A 17,635-nucleotide genomic window follows, 5' to 3' on the forward strand; every position below is an offset into this window, starting at 1 on the left:
TCTGATCTCGCTCACAGTAGCTTTACACCAGCAACTGCATTGACTTCACTGGGATTTACACCAGTCTGAGTCAGATCAGAATCAGGCCCGGGAGCTTCAGGTGGAGTCAGACCTGATTTACACCAGTGTGAGATCAGAATCTGGCCATCTGCAAACTACAGAGAAAGAGAGGCGCTCAGAAGGAGAGATAGAGGAACTGATCAAAGGTACAACGAACAAAGTAGCTCAGAAGGGGGCCAAGAGGAATCAGAGCTTCTCTGTCACCTCAGAAAAGCATCCAACACCCTTTTCTCCCATCTTTTTTCTACCTCACAGCCCAGTGAAACAGCTAGTGCAATAAATCCAAGATCACCAAACAGCTTATGCCAGCATTTTAATACTGCTACTAATAATTAATTATTATTTCCATAGTGCTTTGGAGCCCCTGTCATGGCCTGGGACCCCACTGTGCCGTGGAAACACAGAACAAAAAATAGTCCCTGCCCCCAAATGCTTTCAGTTTCAGACAAGAGACAACAGATGGATACAGCCAGACCAATGAGGGAGAGCAAGGAAATGAAGGGGCCACTAATTTAGGCTTAATACACAATCACAAAGGGATACCCAGCACAGAGATCAGTAGCTCTGGAGCGGAGTCACTTCCATTTGGGATTTTGCCCCCCACTATGGGATACATTGCTGGCCCTTTCTCACAAAGGGATTGACCAAAATCGGATGTAGATTAGGAATCAGAGCGAATGCTTCTGGGTCAATGCTGCAGTAGGTTTGGAAAAACAGTAAGGGGTATACTCTCCCTGAGCTCTGCCCACAATCCAAGCTCCTCCCCCTTTGAGTCCCAAAATGAGACAGCACTCACAGTAGATTCTGCAGATCTGCACAGAATGATTCTCTCCTGTTTCTTGTGGACTGTCATCAAAAGTGTACATGGGCATCATTAGGTTCCAGAGTCAACATCATGTTGATTTGAATGGGAGCAAGCCACATGTCTCAGAACCATTCTCTCATGCTGTCTGCAAGCTCAGGCTGGTTCCACTGCACATTCGAGGGGTTTTCTTTGCGATCAGAATTGCTAGAGTCGTACTGTTTTAATTAAAAGCTCAAATTCTGGCGCACAAGGTAGCAGTCTCCAGGGTAAATTCGAGGCTGGTGTCTCACTTGCATGGTGATTGCCAGTAACAAAAATTGCTGCTTCTGATGGAAGAAATTGCATCTGTCTTATGTTTCTGCACAAGATAAATACGTGTCCCTGGTGCTGCTCTCTCTCCCCTCTTATCCCTCCTTGGGAACCCAGGAGTGTACGAAAACCAACCAGGCTCTCCAATCAGAGTCCCCGGTCTGCACAGGACTAGGGGGCAGAAACAAGGGGCAAGAAGCAAGATGAAACAGACACAGTGGGGCATTTGGTCCCATCCCTCTGCGCAGAGAGTTCTCATTGACTTCAATGGGAACTCCATGCCTGGACCAATTGCAGGATATAATCTAATGAAAAGGGAGAGTGAGCGTGCGAGAGAGAATGGATGAGCAATAGGTGGGGATGGGGGAAGAGAAAGAGAGGACGCTTCCAATGCAAACAGGGGGGCTTCTACCAACAGATAAATAGGTTGTCATGACAACAGGTGTATCTTTTAGAGTAATTATTAGTGAATAACCGAATAACAATGAGAGACACAAGGCCAACAAGACTGGTTTGTTGTTGCTCACCACTAAAACACTCTCTGGCTGCTTTAGGAGAAGCAGGGAGCGAATGCAACAATTGAAACACAACCTCACGTGCTGTGTGTCAGCCGTGCTGAGATGCGCCTGTGTGAAAGCAGTCCCCACGGGGTGTATCAGAGCCGGATTGCCGACTTTCAAGACAGTCTAACGAGGTTTTACTCCTGTTAGCCCCGCAGAGCCAACACAGAGCCGGATGCCTTATTCCAGCTCGTGCATCGCGACAGACCCATCTCCTAAAAGCCTGATCCAAAAGCCACCGAAGGCAGCAGGCGTCTTTCCATCGCCTTTCGTGGGCTGTGGCTCATTCTGACACCAGAGCCCTTGTTGCTAGCTGTGGGCAGGGCCGGCTCCACCTTTTTTGCCACCCCAAGCAGCGAAGGAAAAAAAAAGAAGAAAGAAAAACCCGATTGCGATGCCGCCGAATTGCTGCCGAAGAGGAAGAGAGGGAACGAAGGACTCGCCGCCGAATTGCCGCCAAAGACCCAGACGTGCCGCCCCAATAACGCAGGGAGTTCCGCCCCTTTCTATTGGCCGCCCCAGGCAGCTGCTTCCTTTGCTGGGGCCTGGAGCCGGCCCTGGCTATGGGAGAGCCGGTAAGACGGCTTAACTCACAGCCGAGGCGGCGGGGCGAAAAAGCATGGCTTTATTTGTAAACCGAGCAAACCTGAGCTAGGGTATTCCGCGGACAGGTGATCAGCACGGAGCCCCACCCGGCCGTTTTTACAGGGTGACAACGCGGCATTTTGCAAGCTACGGATTGATTCAGCAGCTACAGTGAGAATCCGGGGAGATCTCGGTTTTCTGGTGACCCCCATCTTCACACACAGGGCCCTGTTCTCCCTCGACAGGACATCTCGCGAAATACACGTGCGCAACTGTTCTTCAGCCAGCAGCTGGAACAGCAGCAGTGCCCCTGACCGCACACTGGTCAAAGATCTGTGAACTATGGCTAGAGACCCCATTAAGGGCCTTAGGGACTTTGCTCTTGCCATCGATTTCATGTCGGAAGGGCGCCCAGATACTCCGGGGATGGCGGCAGGATAAAACCCTAAGGCGTGGTCGGCCCTTAAAAGTTATGTTGGCAGTGTTGCCAACTCTCATGGCTTTGTCATAAGTTGCCTGATAACGCTTGTTTCCCTTAAAGCCCCAGCTCCTGGAGCCAAGTGGATATGGGATGCTTTCAGCCTTCGTTTTTAACGAAAAAGTACGTTTCTGGCCCACGTGGCTGTGGAGAAAGCTTCAACATGTGACCCCCGCGGCTCAAGAAAGGAGAAGGCAAATAAAAATCTATTATTCTGACATACGTTCCTGATCTTAAAGTCAATCTCATGCTTTTTGGTGCGCCTGACTCCTGGTTTTTGAACGTTTGGGACGGGAGACATGGGATTGGTACAACTAGCACAGTCAGCCTCTGCCATGTAGACACGGCCTGAACCAGATGCTGCTGGGAGCTGGATTAGATCTCCTTTCAACTGTTGTGACTTCCACCCTTCATTTAAGGTGTCTGTCTGAGACAGCTAAGCAGCCCCATCTAAGACAAAAGGGGAACGCGAGCCCCATGCAGAGGCTGGTCAAGGTTTCCTGGGGCCCTAGGCTGGAGCAATGGAGTGGTCCCCGGCGCCAGACCTGTGACCCTGCCCCATTCCTCCCAACTGCAACCCCCGCTCACTTCTTTCCGCCCCCCCTCACTCCCTGCTATGTCATTGAGACCAGAGAAGCTCTGCCCCAGGGCTGCGGTGGGGAGTGAGAGCGGGAGGAGATTTTCCCAATGGCCCCAATTGGCTGGGACCCCTGGGCTGGCCCATGTGGTAATCCGCAACTGGCCCCATGCAGAATTTTGGGAAGGGGTCTGATGGAGGTGGAGAAGCAAAACAGAGAGAGAGACACACACACAGCCGGAACAAGCAACTGGGAATACAAGCCTGGAAAAAGTCATGTCTATACGACAGCGACGCACCTCCTGCGCTGCTGCTGCGTCACCGTGGCACCATTGCACAGGCGGAAGGGGTTTTTCTGTCGATGCACCCCTCCGAGAGCTGGTAGCTAGATTGACAGAAGAATTCTTCTGTCGTCCCAGCCAGATCGACACCAGGAATCGACCAAACGACATTGCGCAGGGTGTGAGATTTTTCACAGCCCGAGTGATGTAGCTAGGTCAAGCTAATTTTTCAGCGTAGACCAGGCCTAGAGAGAGCGTTTCGGGGGAGCTGGCTGAAAGAGTTTCTGGTTCTTTAGTTGTTTCCTGTTTAGTTCCTCCTGAGTTCACAGAAACACATCAGACGGCATCAAAGATACCAGACTCCACTATCAAGTTCTCCTCCTGCTCCCCCCACGGCCCACATCTGGAACAACCCAAAAAGCCCTGCTCGGGTCCCTCCTGAGAGAGTGTTAGAACTAGTCAGCGAGAGCTAAAGAAAGACAAAAGATAAGATACAGAGATAAACAGGGTGGGGAGAGATAGAGAGGCAGAGAGCACAGTGCAGTTTGCGGACACACTAGGGAATTGAAACTCTGTGGCAGCTTGGCGGAGAGCACAGGAGGAGAGGCCTGTTACTAAATATCTGTGTCGTGAGTCGCATCGCTGTCTGCTTTCACATGCCCTCTCCCACGGATGCAGTAACCCCGACCGGAGCAGTGTCCCAGCAAGGAAGATATAGTGCAGGCAGGACTCAATGGGCTTCCAAGCTGAAGGAGATCAGAACTCTGACCTCTCCAAACACACACGTGCTTAGGAGCAGCTGAGCACAGACGGGTCCCGGGAGGTGGAGCAGCAGCAGGACACCAGATCTGGAGCTGTGAACTCCCCAGCTGCAAACTCCCAAGCTGGGCCCTGGCTCTAGAAAGGGCCAAGTGATAGGGAGACAGGGATGGATGAGAGAGGATGCAAAAAGTTCAGTGACCATGTGACCCACCAGAGAGATGATTTCCTGAGCTGGGATACTTGGAGCATTTCCCAGTAAACAGAGAGGCTGTAAAAGGATGACAGGCAGAGAAAGGGGAGGAGGGTGGAAGAGAGACCTGGATTGCCCCTGGGCCCAGCTTTCTGATCCCAGTCACAGCCCTGATCATTACAGTTATCCCAATAGTGCCCAGAGGCAGAGCTGGGCAAGAATCAGTCTTCCCATCCCATGAGCATTTTCGAGATTTTGAAAATTTTTCCCATCCAAAATTGGGGCCAAAAGTCAAAATCTCCAAAAAAACCAAATTGCAAATGGAAAATAAAAAAGAATTGTAGATTGGGTCACTCAGAATGTTTCATTCAACCTTTTTGGGGAAACCCGTTTTGCCTTAAATGAACTTACATTTCTAAACAAAATCTCCATTCGAACTGAGAAACGGAACTATTTTCATTTTAAAAATGTCAAAAGGCCAATTTCAAAGCATCCTCCCTGTCCCATCCCGTCCTCCCCCCCCGACCCCCAAAAAAAGTGAAACGGGAAATTTGTTGAAACCGACCCTTCCCCGTGAACAGGTTCACTTTCGACGAGTGGGCCTTTTCAGACCCCCAAAAAGGTTGGTCAGCGATTTCCCGGCTGGCTTACTCCAGAGGCTCCCGTCAGAAGTGAGGCTCCAACACATTTCATGCTGCAAAGATAGTTTCGTGCTCCAGGCGTAATAAATAGAGAGAATAACGTTTACACACACCCACAGGGAGGCAAATTCCCTTTCCCAGCTGGCTGATCCAACCAGGGTTGCCTACAGTAGCAGAGGATTGGACTCAGTGACCCAGAAAGTCATGTCCAGTCCTCTGCTGTGCTATGCAAACTGATCCCAAGGCCAGTTCTCCAGCTCCAACCGATTTCAGTGCCAGTTGTGCGACACCGATTGACTGACTCCTGATTCTCTGCCACCATGTGGCCCTTCACGCCTGTGCCAGGCAGATGCAAAGCACTCTCCTGCTGAGCTGGCCGCCTTGGGAACCCACTTTGCACAGGTTGAAAGGATGCCACAGGGAGCAAGATGGCAGAGAATCCAGCCCCAGGTCTCCGAGCCGGATCCATTCCAGCGCTCGCTGCCGAACCAAAGGCAGGTCCAGTCCCAGCTGCGTGGTAAAAACTGATCCCCCTGCTGTGCAGTTGACTATAAGTGAATCTGACCTCAGTTCTGCACTCCCCGCTGACCCTGCTGCCGTCTGCCCTGTCTGATACTGGCTCCCCTGGTGACACTGGCTCCTGATTGAATGCTGAGGCTGCCTCTTGGACTTGCATCCATCCCAATGCCAGCCGCCCTGATGACTCCTGAGTCAAAGTCACTAGGGATGGGCCACAATGCTCAGCTCCAAGTGCCCACAATGCCTAGAGGTGTTCAGAGCTGGGGTTTCACAATGGGGCCAAATTAATTCCTTCATTGATGTAATCTATCTATCCATCCATCCCCTACACACCCATCTGTCTATCCATCCGTTCATCCCCTACACACCCACCCATCTATCCATCGATCCCCTACACACCCATCCAGCCATCTATCCATCCATCCATCCATCCCCTATCTCCTACACACCCTTCTATCCATCCCTCTATGCACCCATCTATCTAATCCAATCTATCCATCCATCCATCCCCCTACATACCCATACATCTATCCATCCATCCATCCCCCTATATACCCATACATCTATCCATCCATCCATCACCTACGTACCCATCAGTCTATCCATCCATCCAGCTACACACCCATCCAACTATCCATCCCTATACACACCCATCTCTCTACCCATCCATCCCTCTACACACCTATCCAACTATCCATCCATCCCCTACAAACCCATCTATCTAATCCAATCAATTCTATCCCCAATTCCAATCAATCAATTCCAAGTCTTTGGAAAGTGTAGGGGACAATTTCCTGGTGCAAGTGCTGGAGGAACCAACTAGGGGCAGAGCTCTTCTTGACCTGCTACTCGCAAACAGGGAAGAATTAGTAGGGGAAGCAAAAGTGGATGGGAATCTGGGAGGCAGTGACCATGAGAAGGTCAAGTTCAGGATCCTGACACAAGGAAGAAAGGAAAGCAGCAGAATACGGACCCTGGACTTCAGAAAAGCAGACTTTGACTCTCTCAGGGAACTGATGGACAAGATCCCCTGGGAGAATAACATGAGGGGGAAAGGAGTCCAGGAGAGCTGGCTGTATTTTAAAGAATCCTTATTGAGGTCACAGGGACAAACCATCCCGATGTGTAGAAAGAATAGTAAATATGGCAGGCGACCAGCTTGGCTTAAGAGTGAAATCCTTGCTGATCTTAAACACAAAAAAGAAGCTTAAAAGAAGTGGAAGATTGGACAAATGACCAGGGAGGAGTATAAAAATATTGCTCAGGCATGCAGGAGTGAAATTAGGAAGGCCAAATCACACCTGGAGTTGCAGCTAGCAAGAGATGTTAAGAGTAACAAGAAGGGTTTCTTCAGGTATGTTAGCAACAAGAAGAAAGCCAAGGAAAGTGTGGGCCCCTTACTGAATGAGGGAGGCAACCTAGTGACAGAGGATGTGGAAAAAGCTAATGTACTCAATGCGTTTTTTGCCTCTGTCTTCACGAACAAGGTCAGCTCCCAGACTACTGCACTGGGCAGCACAGCATGGGGAGGAGGTGGCCAGCCCTCTGTGGAGAAAGAAGTGGTTCGGGACTATTTAGAAAAGCTGGACGAGCACAAGTCCATGGGGCCGGATGCGTTGCATCCGAGAGTGCTAAAGGAGTTGGCGGATGTGATTGCAGAGCCATTGGCCATTATCTTTGAAAACTCATGGCGATCGGGGGAAGTCCCGGATGACTGGAAAAAGGCTAATGTAGTGCCCATCTTTAAAAAAGGGAAGAAGGAGGATCCTGGGAACTACAGGCCAGTCAGCCTCACCTCAGTCCCTGGAAAAATCATGGAGCAGGTCCTCAAGGAATCAATTCTGAAGCACTTAGAGGAGAGGAAAGTGATCAGGAAGAGTCAGCATGGATTCACCAAGGGAAAATCATGCCTGACTAATCTAATTGCCTTCTATGACGAGATAACTGGCTCTGTGGATGAAGGGAAAGCAGTGGACGTGTTGTTCCTTGACTTTAGCAAAGCTTTTGACACTGTCTCCCACAGTATTCTTGCCAGCAAGTTAAAGAAGTATGGGCTGGATGAATGGACTATAAGGTGGATAGAAAGCTGGCTAGATCGTCGGGCTCAACGGGTAGTGATCCATGGCTCGATGTCTAGTTGGCAGCCGGTATCAAGTGGAGTGCCCCAAGGGTCAGTCCTGGAGCCAGTTTTGTTCAATATCTTCATTAATGATCTGGAGGATGGTGTGGATTGCACCCTCAGCAAGTTTGCAGATGACACTAAACTGGGAGCAGAGGTAGATACGCTGGAGGGTAGGGATAGGATACAGAGGGACCTAGACAAATGGGAGGATTGGGCCAAAAGAAATCTGATGAGGTTCAACAAGGACAAGTGCAGAGTCCTGCACTTAGGACGGAAGAATCCAATGCACCGCTACAGACTAGGGACCGAATGGCTCGGCAGCAGTTCTGCAGAAAAGGACCTAGGGGTGACAGTGGACGAGAAGCTGGATATGAGTCAACAGTGTGCCCTTGTTGCCAAGAAGGCCAATGGCATTTTGGGATGTATAAGTAGGGGCATTGCCAGCAGATTGAGGGATGTGATCGTTCCCCTCTATTAGACACTGGTGAGGCCTCATCTGGAGTACTGTCCAGTTTTGGGCCCCACACTACAAGAAGGATGTGGAAAAATTGGAAAGAGTCCAGCGGAGGGCAACAAAAATGATTAGGGGACTGGAACACATGAGTTATGAGGAGAGGCTGAGGGAACTGGGGATGTTTAGTCTACGGAAGAGAAAAATGAGGGGGGATTTGATAGCTGCTTTCAACTACCTGAAAGGGGGTTCCAAAGAGGAGGGCTCTAGACTGTTCTCAGTGGTAGCAGATGACAGAACAAGGAGTAATGGTCTCAAGTTGCAGTGGGGGAGGTTGGATATTGGGAAAAACTTTTTCACTAAGAGGGTGGTGAAACACTGGAATGCGTTACCTAGGGAGGTGGTGGAATCTCCTTCCTTTGAGGTTTTTAAGGTCAGGCTTGATAAAGCCCTGGCTGGGATGATTTAATTGGGGATCAGTCCTGCTTTGAGCAGGGGGTTGGACTAGATGACCTCCTGAGGTCCCTTCCAACCCTGATATTCTATATTGTATGATTCATTCATTCCCTACACACCCATCCATCTATCCATTCATCCCCCTACACACTCATCTATCTAAGCATCCATCCACCTACACACCCATTTATCCATCCATCCATCCCCTACAAACCCATCTACCTATCAACCCATCCATCCCCCTACACACCCATCTATCCACCCATGCCCCTACACACCCATCTAGCTAATCTATCCATCCATCCATGCCCCTACACACTCATCTATCTATCCATCCATGCCCCCCACACCTTTCCAGCTTCCTATCTATCCATCCATCCCCATACACACCCATCTATCCATCCATCTACCTATCTATCCATCCATCCACCTACATACCCATCTATCTATCCATGCCCTTACACACCTTTCTATCTATCTGTCCATCTATCCATCCCCTTATGCACCCATCTATCTATCTGGACATTCACCTCCTGCCCCTCACACACACCTATCTACCCATTCATCCCCATACCTACCCTTCAAGCTAGCTATCAGGGTGTTGTATTGCCATCTTTGCCACTTCTTCCTTTCAAGGTCAAAATTTTGATGGGAGGAGGGCTTGAGGGTTTGATTTGTAATTTGGTTTAGATTTTATTAATTTTGTCTCTTATTTTTGGTCGGTTGGGGTTTAGTGGCAGAAGTGGGGTTAGTGCTAAGGTTTATGGAGAAAAGGGGCATCAGTGTTGGGGTTAGGGCAGAAAGGGAGTCAGTGTTAGGGTTTGGTGGCAGAAGCTGGGTCATTATTGGGGCATATTGGGTAGAAGGTGGATCAATGTGAGGGTTTGGGGTGGAGAGTGGGGGGTCAGTGTTGGAGCTTAAGGGCAGAAACGGGGGAGGGGTCCATGATGTGACTGTCATTCCTACAGCAGAAAGGCTCTTTCAAAGGGGAAGGGTTTGCAGAATCTCCTAAAGACACTCAGACTCTGGGTTGGCCTGATCCTTTCCAGATGCTTGTTCCGTAGCCGGATCCTCTCCACACAGGTGCTTTGCCCCCAGTTCTCACATGCTTGCTCCTGAGCTTTGGGATCTGCACCGTCCCAGAGAAGCGCAGCTGTTGGGCATCAAGCTGACGTCAGTGGGACGAACCTGACCTACGGCCTCTACAATCCCCCAGTCCTCAGCGGGACAGACCCTGCACGTGCCAGGAGAACACCCCCTACAGAGGGAACAGAGGGCAGCATCTGCTGAGCCCAGAAAGGAAATGTCAACCTATTCCGTTTTGTTTTTTTTTAATTAGGGGATCAAATGAGCCCAATCACAGATGATGGGCGTACAAAGGAAAATAAACAAACATGTTTGTTCTGCACTCATCTGACTAGCAAATTCCTCCTCCACACTGCTCCCCTGTCAAGCTTCCCCGTTTCCGATTTCCTGGAGCTAGGAGCAACTGAGGTTCAGCGTATTAATAGTAACAGACAGTGACAAAACAATCTATGTTAGAGAAAAGCCAGTGGGAGGGGGAGACTTCGACTGCCTCGATCTGCTGCTATGGCCCCAAACAGGGCTTGGAAAGGAAAATAAACCAACTTTGGAGCATGGCATGCACATATCATTTGAAAAGCCTCCAGAACTTCCTATGCCCACCCTGAGTGCAATGTCAGAATCCAGGGCTGCAGAGGAGCGGTTCTGTCATTGGACACAGAACAATAATCTAGACCAATAATGCATCTAATTTGAAAGAGAGAGAATGGCCATACAGGGTCAGTCCAATGGTCCATCTAGCCCCGTATCCTGTCTTCCGACAGTTGCTGATGCTTCAGAGGGCATGAACAGGACAGGGAAATTATCGAGTGATCCATCCCTTGTCATCCAAACCAAGCTTCTGGCAGTCAAAGGTTTAGGGACACCCAGGGCATGGGGTTGCATCCCTGTGAATCTTGGCTAATAGCCATCAGTGGACCTATCTTCCATGAATGTATCTAATTCTTTTTTGAATCCAGTTATACTTTTGGCCTTCACAACATTCCCTGGCAATGAGTTCCACAGGTTGACTGTGCCTTGTGTGAAGAAGTACTTCCTTCTGTTTGTCTTAAACCTGCTGCCCATTAATTTCATTGTGTGACCACTGGTTCTTGTGTTATGGGAAGGAGTAAATCACACCTCCTTTTTCCCTTTGTCCACACCAGGCATGATTTTATAGACCTCTCTCATGTCCCCCCTTAGTTGTCTCTTTTCTAAGGTGAACAGTCCCTGTCTTTTTCGTCTCCTCTTGTATGGAATCTGTTCCAGACCCCTCATCATTTTTGTTGCCTTCTCTGTACTTTTTCCAATTCGAATATATCTTTTTTGAGACGGATCTCCCAGAACTGCATGCAGTATTCAAGGTGTGGGCGTAGCATAGATTTATATAGTGGCATTATGATATTTTCTGTCTTATTATGTATTCTTTTCCTAATGGTTCCTAACATTCTGTTCGCTTTTTTGACTGCTGCTGCACATTGAGTGGATATTTTCAGAAAACCATCCACAGTGACTCCAAGATCTCTTTCTTGAGTGGTAACAGCTAATTTAGACCCCACCATTTTATAGGTATACTTGAGATTATGTTTTCTAAGGTGCGTTACTTTGGATTTATCAACACTGAATTTAATATGCAATTATGTTGCCCAGTCACTCCCTTTCATGAGATCCCTTTGTAACTCTTTGCTGGCTGTTTTGGACTTGACTGTCTTGAGTAGTTTTGAATCATCTGCAAACTTTGTCACCTCACTACTGAAGTCAGGCCTGTAATTGTCAGAATCACCTCTGGAGCCTTTTTAAAAAATAAGCTTTATATTAGCTACCCTCCAGTCATCTGGTCCAGATGCTGATTTTAAGTGATAGGTTACATACCACTGTTAGTAGTTCTGCAATTTCATATCTGAGTTCCTTCAGCACTCTTCGTGATTCTGGTCCTGGTGACTTATTACTGTTTAATTGATCAGTTTGTTCCAAAACCTCCTCTATTGACACCTCAATCTGAGACAGTTCCATAAATTTCTCACCTAGCAAGAATGGCTCAGGTCTGGGAATCTCCCTCACATCCGCTGCAGTAAAGACCAATGCAAAGAATTCATTTAGCTTCTCCACAATGGCCTTGTCTTCCTTGAGTGCTCCTTTCGCACCTCGATCGTCCAGTGGCCCCACTGATTGGTTGGCAGGCTTCTGCTTTTGATGTGTTTCAAAAAATTTGCTGTTAGTTTGTGTGTTGTTTGCTAGTTGCTCTTTAAATTCTTTTTTTTTTTTTTTTTTGGTTTGCCTAATTATACTTCTGCACTTGGCTTGCCAGAGTTTACGCTCCGTTCTATTATTCTCAGTAGGACGAACTTCCCGGTTTAAAGGATGCCTTTTTGCCACAGACAGCCTCGTTTACTCTGCTCTTTACCCACCATGGCATATTTTTGGTCCTCTTACTATTTTGTTAATTGGAGGGTTACATTTAGTTTGAGCCTCTTGCGACATTCTATACCTTGGGGGAGCGCCCTGCAACCCCCATATTCCTCATTTACATATAATTGTAATCTTGCATATAAAGCATGCTGTGTGAGGTATCAGGGGAAAGGTTATGATCTGGTGAAAGTCACTGTTCTATCTAAATATGTATATCATTAGTGCATATGAAGTTATAAGATTGTGTTGTATGGTTGTCAGTAAAACATGCTGTAAATTTGGGAAGTACCCAGATACTAGCTCTCCAGAGACAATGACAAGGGTGGTAAACAACACTCAGGTGGGTGCTGAACAGACATCGCCAGCCATTGTCCAGCAGAGGAGTTACAATTCAATGACTCACTCACAGGAGACACACTGGGGTATTGCGTCACCTTGTGATTCAGCAACACCCACCAGACATGCCTGGACTTGTGTTCTCCAAGCACATGGGACTAATAGTATAAAACAGAACACAGGGGCCCCATGAGTCAACAGTATGCCCTTGTTGCCAAGAAGGCCAATGGCATTTTGGGATGTATATATAGGGGCATAGCCAGCAGATCGAGGGATGTGATTGTTCCCCTCTATTTGACATTGGTGAGGCCTCATCTGGAGTACTGTGTCCAGTTTTGGGCCCCACACTACAAGAAGGATGTGGAAAAATTGGAAAGAGTCCAGCGGAGGGCAACAAAAATGATTAGGGGACTGGATTATATGACTTATGAGGAGAGGCTGAGGGAACTGGGATTGTTTAGTCTGCAGAAGAATGAGGGGGGATTTGATAGCTGCTTTCAACTACCTGAAAGGGGGTTCCAAAGAGGATGGCTCTAGACTGTTCTCAGTGGTAGCAGATGACAGAACAAGGAGTAATAGTCTCAAGTTGCAGTGGGGGAGGTTTAGGTTGGATATTAGGAAAAACTTTTTCACTAGGACGGTGGTGAAACACTGGAATGCGTTACCTAGGGAGGTGGTGGAATCTCCTTCCTTAGATATTTTTAAGGTCAGGCTTGACAAAGCCCTGGCTGGGATGATTTAGTTGGAGATTGGTCCTGCTTTGAGCAGGGGGTTGGACTAGATGACCTCCTGAGGTCCCTTCCAACCCTGATATTCTATGATTCTATGATTCATGCTTGGCCTTTCTCCTACCCCCACCTACGCTGCAAGCAACAAGGACACTGAGAAGACTGAAGACTCCAACAGAGGGGACTGGCCCAGGTTCCAAGTGTGAAACTTGTGTACTATGAACTGCAATATCCAGTGGGGTGAGAAAAACTGCTTAATCTAGATGTTCCCAGTCTAATAGGGTTGAGAGTTTAGACTGCGTGCTTATATTTTCTTTTCTTTCGGTAACTAACTCTGCCTTTTTGCCTATCACTTATAATCACTTAAAATCTATCTTTTGTAGTCAATAAACTTCCTTTACTGTCTGTCGTTACCAGTGAGTTTGCCTGAAGTGTTTGGTAAATCTGCTCAGGTTTGCAAAGACTGGTCTACGTCCGCTTTCCATTGATGAAGTGGTGAACCAATTAATAAATTTGCACTGCTTGTCTTGAGCAGTGAAATACAGTATATTCTTAGGGTAGGATGCTGGGAGCTGGGGGGGATTTGGCTGGTGCCTTTCTCTGTGTGATTCATGAGTGGCCCTGGGAGCATTCATGCACTCTAGCTGGGAGTGGGGCTCCACATATGGTTGTGCTGAGTGATCACAGGGCCTGGAGGGGTTTGCTGCTTGTCACTAGCAAGGCATTGTGAGAGAGAGCCCAGGCTGCAGAGTGAAGGGGGCATGGCGGTACCCCAGTCCAAGGCTGCACCTCGGGGATCCCGTCACACCTTTATCACGGTGTTTTTAAATAGTTTCCATGAACTTAAAGGCATTTCACTCTTATGACTGTTCCTTTTAATTTCCATTTAACTAGCGTCCTCATTTTTCTGTAATTCCCCTTTTTGAAGTTAAACGCTACTGTGATGGGTTTCTTGGTATTTTCTCCCCTACAAGGATGTTAAATTTAATTACATTTTGGTCATTATTACTGAACAGTTCAGCTATATGCACCTCTTGGACCAGAACCTGTGCTCCACTTAGGACTAGATCAAGAATTGCCTCTCCCCTTGTGGGTACCAGGACTAGCTGCTCCAAGAAGCAGTCATTAAATTTATGGTGTCTAGAAATTTTATCTCTGCATCCCATCCTGAGGTGACATGTTCCCAGTCGATAAGGGGATACCTGAAATCCCCCATTTTCACTGGGTTTTGTTTTTGTAGCATCTCTAAGCTCCCTGAGCATTTCACAGTCACTGTCACCATCCCGGTCACGTGGTCAGTAGAATATTCCTACTGCTACTCTTACTATTCAAGCTTGGAATTTCTATCCATAGAGATTCTATGGTACAGTTTGATTCATTTAAATTTGTTACTATATGTGAGTCTATGCTTTCTTTCACATGTAATTGCCACTCCCCCACCAACACGACCTACTCTGTCATTCCTATATATTTTGACCCCTGATCTCACCGTGCCCATTTGATTATCATGTTTCACCAAGTTTCTGTGATGCCTCTTATATCAATATCCTCAGTTAATACCACACACTCGAGTTCACCATTCAAAGCATTTTAGACTTCTAGAATTTGCATACGAGCACTTATAAATTTTGTCAACACTTAGTTGTCTGCCTTCATGTGATGTAACTGAATGGGACTCTTTTTCATTTGACTGTTTCTCTTCGGTTCCTAGCTGTACTTTATCAACGTCTATCCTCTCCTCTTTACAAGGATATAGAGAATCCCCGGTAATAGATCCTCCCCTAAGGGATGTCTCTATCCGAACCGTGTGCTCCTCCGCACCTGTCGGCTTTCCCCCAGCCCTTTGTTTAAAAATTCCTCTACAGCCCTTTTAATTTTACATGCCTGCAGTTTGGTTCAATTTTGCTTTAGGTGGAGCCCACCAGGTCCTTCTGGGGCACTCTGAAAAATGAGAACCCAAATCCTGAGCAAATTCCATGCACCCTGCATCCCACTTCTGCGTGCCATGCACAGCTGTTACTTTCACAGCCTAGCACTTCCACCTTCCATTGTCTACACAAAAGCAGCTGTCCCAGACTATAGCACACAAGTTCAAAGCCTCAGCAGATCAATACAAACCCATCACCTTCAGTGACACCTGTGTAGCCCACTTAGTGCTAAGAGTACGCGCACAGATGTCACTGGAGGCATAAGGGGGAGACTACGTTTGCACAGAGGAGGCAAGGAGGTAATTTGGCCTGCAGAACCTCTGTTGTTGATGATGATGTGTGGGACAGAAAGAGCCTAGCTTGACTTTCAGCTCCCAGGTAGAGCTTGCGGGAACAGTGATGGGAACAAATGCCTTTTTCCTTGCAAAGTGAACAACCCTGATACAGGATCCAGTGAGACTCGGAGTGTGGACCCTCATGTGGCTATTTGTATAAACCCACCTTGCCAGAGAAAGGCACACTTTAGTGTCATATCAATCTGAAACCTCACACATGGTTCAAGCATCACTTCCACCAGGTCATCACCGCCAACTTCAGTGCAGTGACTCCCAATTTACACCAGTGTACGTGGGAGGAGAATCAGGACCCTTAGTGCATCTCCAATGACATGATGCAATAATGCCTGCTAATAATCTCCACTGGACACCCAATTGAAACAAATCCATTAGAAGGGAATAAAGGGCCGTATAGCCTGTTGGTGAAAACTGTCAGAGCTTTACTGAGTGCAGCTGACAAGACACCCATTTACACCAGCGAGGAAACTGGCCCAAAGTAATGAAACCCCAAGCACATTGCGGTAGTTTTTCACCAGTGTCACCTGGCCAACACAGGCTGGGAGAGCTCTGCGGCCAGCATGCTCAGTCCCTAAGGGCTCTGTTGGGACTCAGCAGACCTGCGTTCAATTCCCACCTCTGCCACAGACTCCCCATGTGACCTTGGGCCAGTCACTTATCCTATCTGGGTCTCAGTTCCCCATCTGTCACGTGGAGATGATAGAACTGTGCTCACTCACTAGGCTGTCCTGGAGGGCACATTCTTTAATGACCATGAGGTGTTCTGATACTAGACTGACAGGTCAAGGGCTCCACTGTGCCAGGCAACCTACAGAAAAACAAATTAACACTGAACTCAAATAGCCACTTGGGCACTAAAGTGCGTAATATAAGCAATACTTCTTTGCAGAGACCCTAGGCAAACACTGTCAAGATTAGGGCCCTGGCCAGCCAGGTTCCTTGCATTAGGGCAGGAGTGACTTCCTTCCTAGTCTTGGTTTCTCCCAGAACTGGCCCCTAGTAGACACAGCCAGCCCTTTTTATCTGGCCTGCTGAGCCTTTATTGGCTTCCACCCGCTTCCGGCTCTTCTAGGCACTGAAGAACCAACTCTCACTGGTCCTGCTAGCAGCTGATCATGGGAGGCTTCTCTAGGCAATCTCTGGAAGGTCCAAACTGGCTGCTCTTGCCTTCCAGCAGGACACCTTCTTAGGAAGGGTTGCACCAAGGAGGCAGGGCCTTGAGCAGGGGCAGCAAACATTTGGTACAGTCCGTCACAGTTTCAGGGAAACTGCACCTGTATTCCACCTACATGGTCCACCAAGGCCACCCATTCTAGCTTCCCGGCTCCCAGCAGTCACCCATCTTAGGTGGCAATCCATGTCTCTCTCCCTCCTGCCCGGAGCTTTTTACGGATTCCCAGTTCCCAGCCTTACAGTGTGATATCCCCAGGAAGCCAGACTGGCTGAACAGGCCGGTGTCTGCACTTTGCTTACTCTCTGAAGGCTATGAACAGCGTAATTACCAGCATTCAGAAGTTTCCAAGCAGCTCTTTCTAAGCAAGCCCCTTTATTCTTAAGGTAAAAGCATGACAGAGAAAACTCATTGAAACAACCAAAGAACCTACACACCTGCTAGACAGCTCAGATCAATCCCCAGTTCCATCCTCAGGCTCTGGTAGGTATCAGCCTTTCAGAACCCATGACTGGGTTTTCCCCGTGGTTACATGTTCGTAACTCTCAGATTCCTAGGCAGATCAGTCGCTTCTCTATACAGCTCGGGTCTTTGATCTCCAGTCTCTGGCAACAGGTGATCAGCAGACATTCACCCTCTCCTCAGGGAAGAGCGTAACCAAAGGTGGGGAATGTGCATTAACCTCTCCCTAGGTATTCCTCAGGAAAGCCGCTTCCCATTTATTGTTCCAAAAGTCCATTCTTGTCTGGCACATTTGCAATATAGTCCTTTGAACTCCCAGGTCTCCCTTCTGTCACCACCTCCCCCCACCCCCAGAGAGGCGACATACAATCCCGATCCATAATGCATAAA

The 17,635-nt window shown here is 48.2% G+C and overlaps 1 protein-coding gene across 3 annotated transcripts in view; it reads right to left on the reverse strand.

The window, feature by feature from the left end:
- LOC125626540 (glycerol-3-phosphate acyltransferase 2, mitochondrial) overlaps window positions 1-948 on the reverse strand; it is a 139,566-nt gene extending 138,618 nt beyond the window's left edge. Inside the window, exon 1 of one of the 3 annotated variants that reach the window (XR_012666115.1) lies at window positions 857-948. The gene's annotated coding sequence lies outside the window, so the exon portion shown is untranslated. The remainder of the gene's footprint in view (window positions 1-856) is intronic. The other 2 variants (XM_075123404.1, XM_048829616.2) reach the window with 2 other exon arrangements.
- Window positions 949-17,635: the final 16,687 nt, after the last annotated feature.

The sequence above is a fragment of the Caretta caretta genome, chromosome 26 (genome assembly GCF_965140235.1).
Source record: "Caretta caretta isolate rCarCar2 chromosome 26, rCarCar1.hap1, whole genome shotgun sequence".
Classification (NCBI taxonomy): domain Eukaryota; kingdom Metazoa; phylum Chordata; order Testudines; family Cheloniidae; genus Caretta; species Caretta caretta.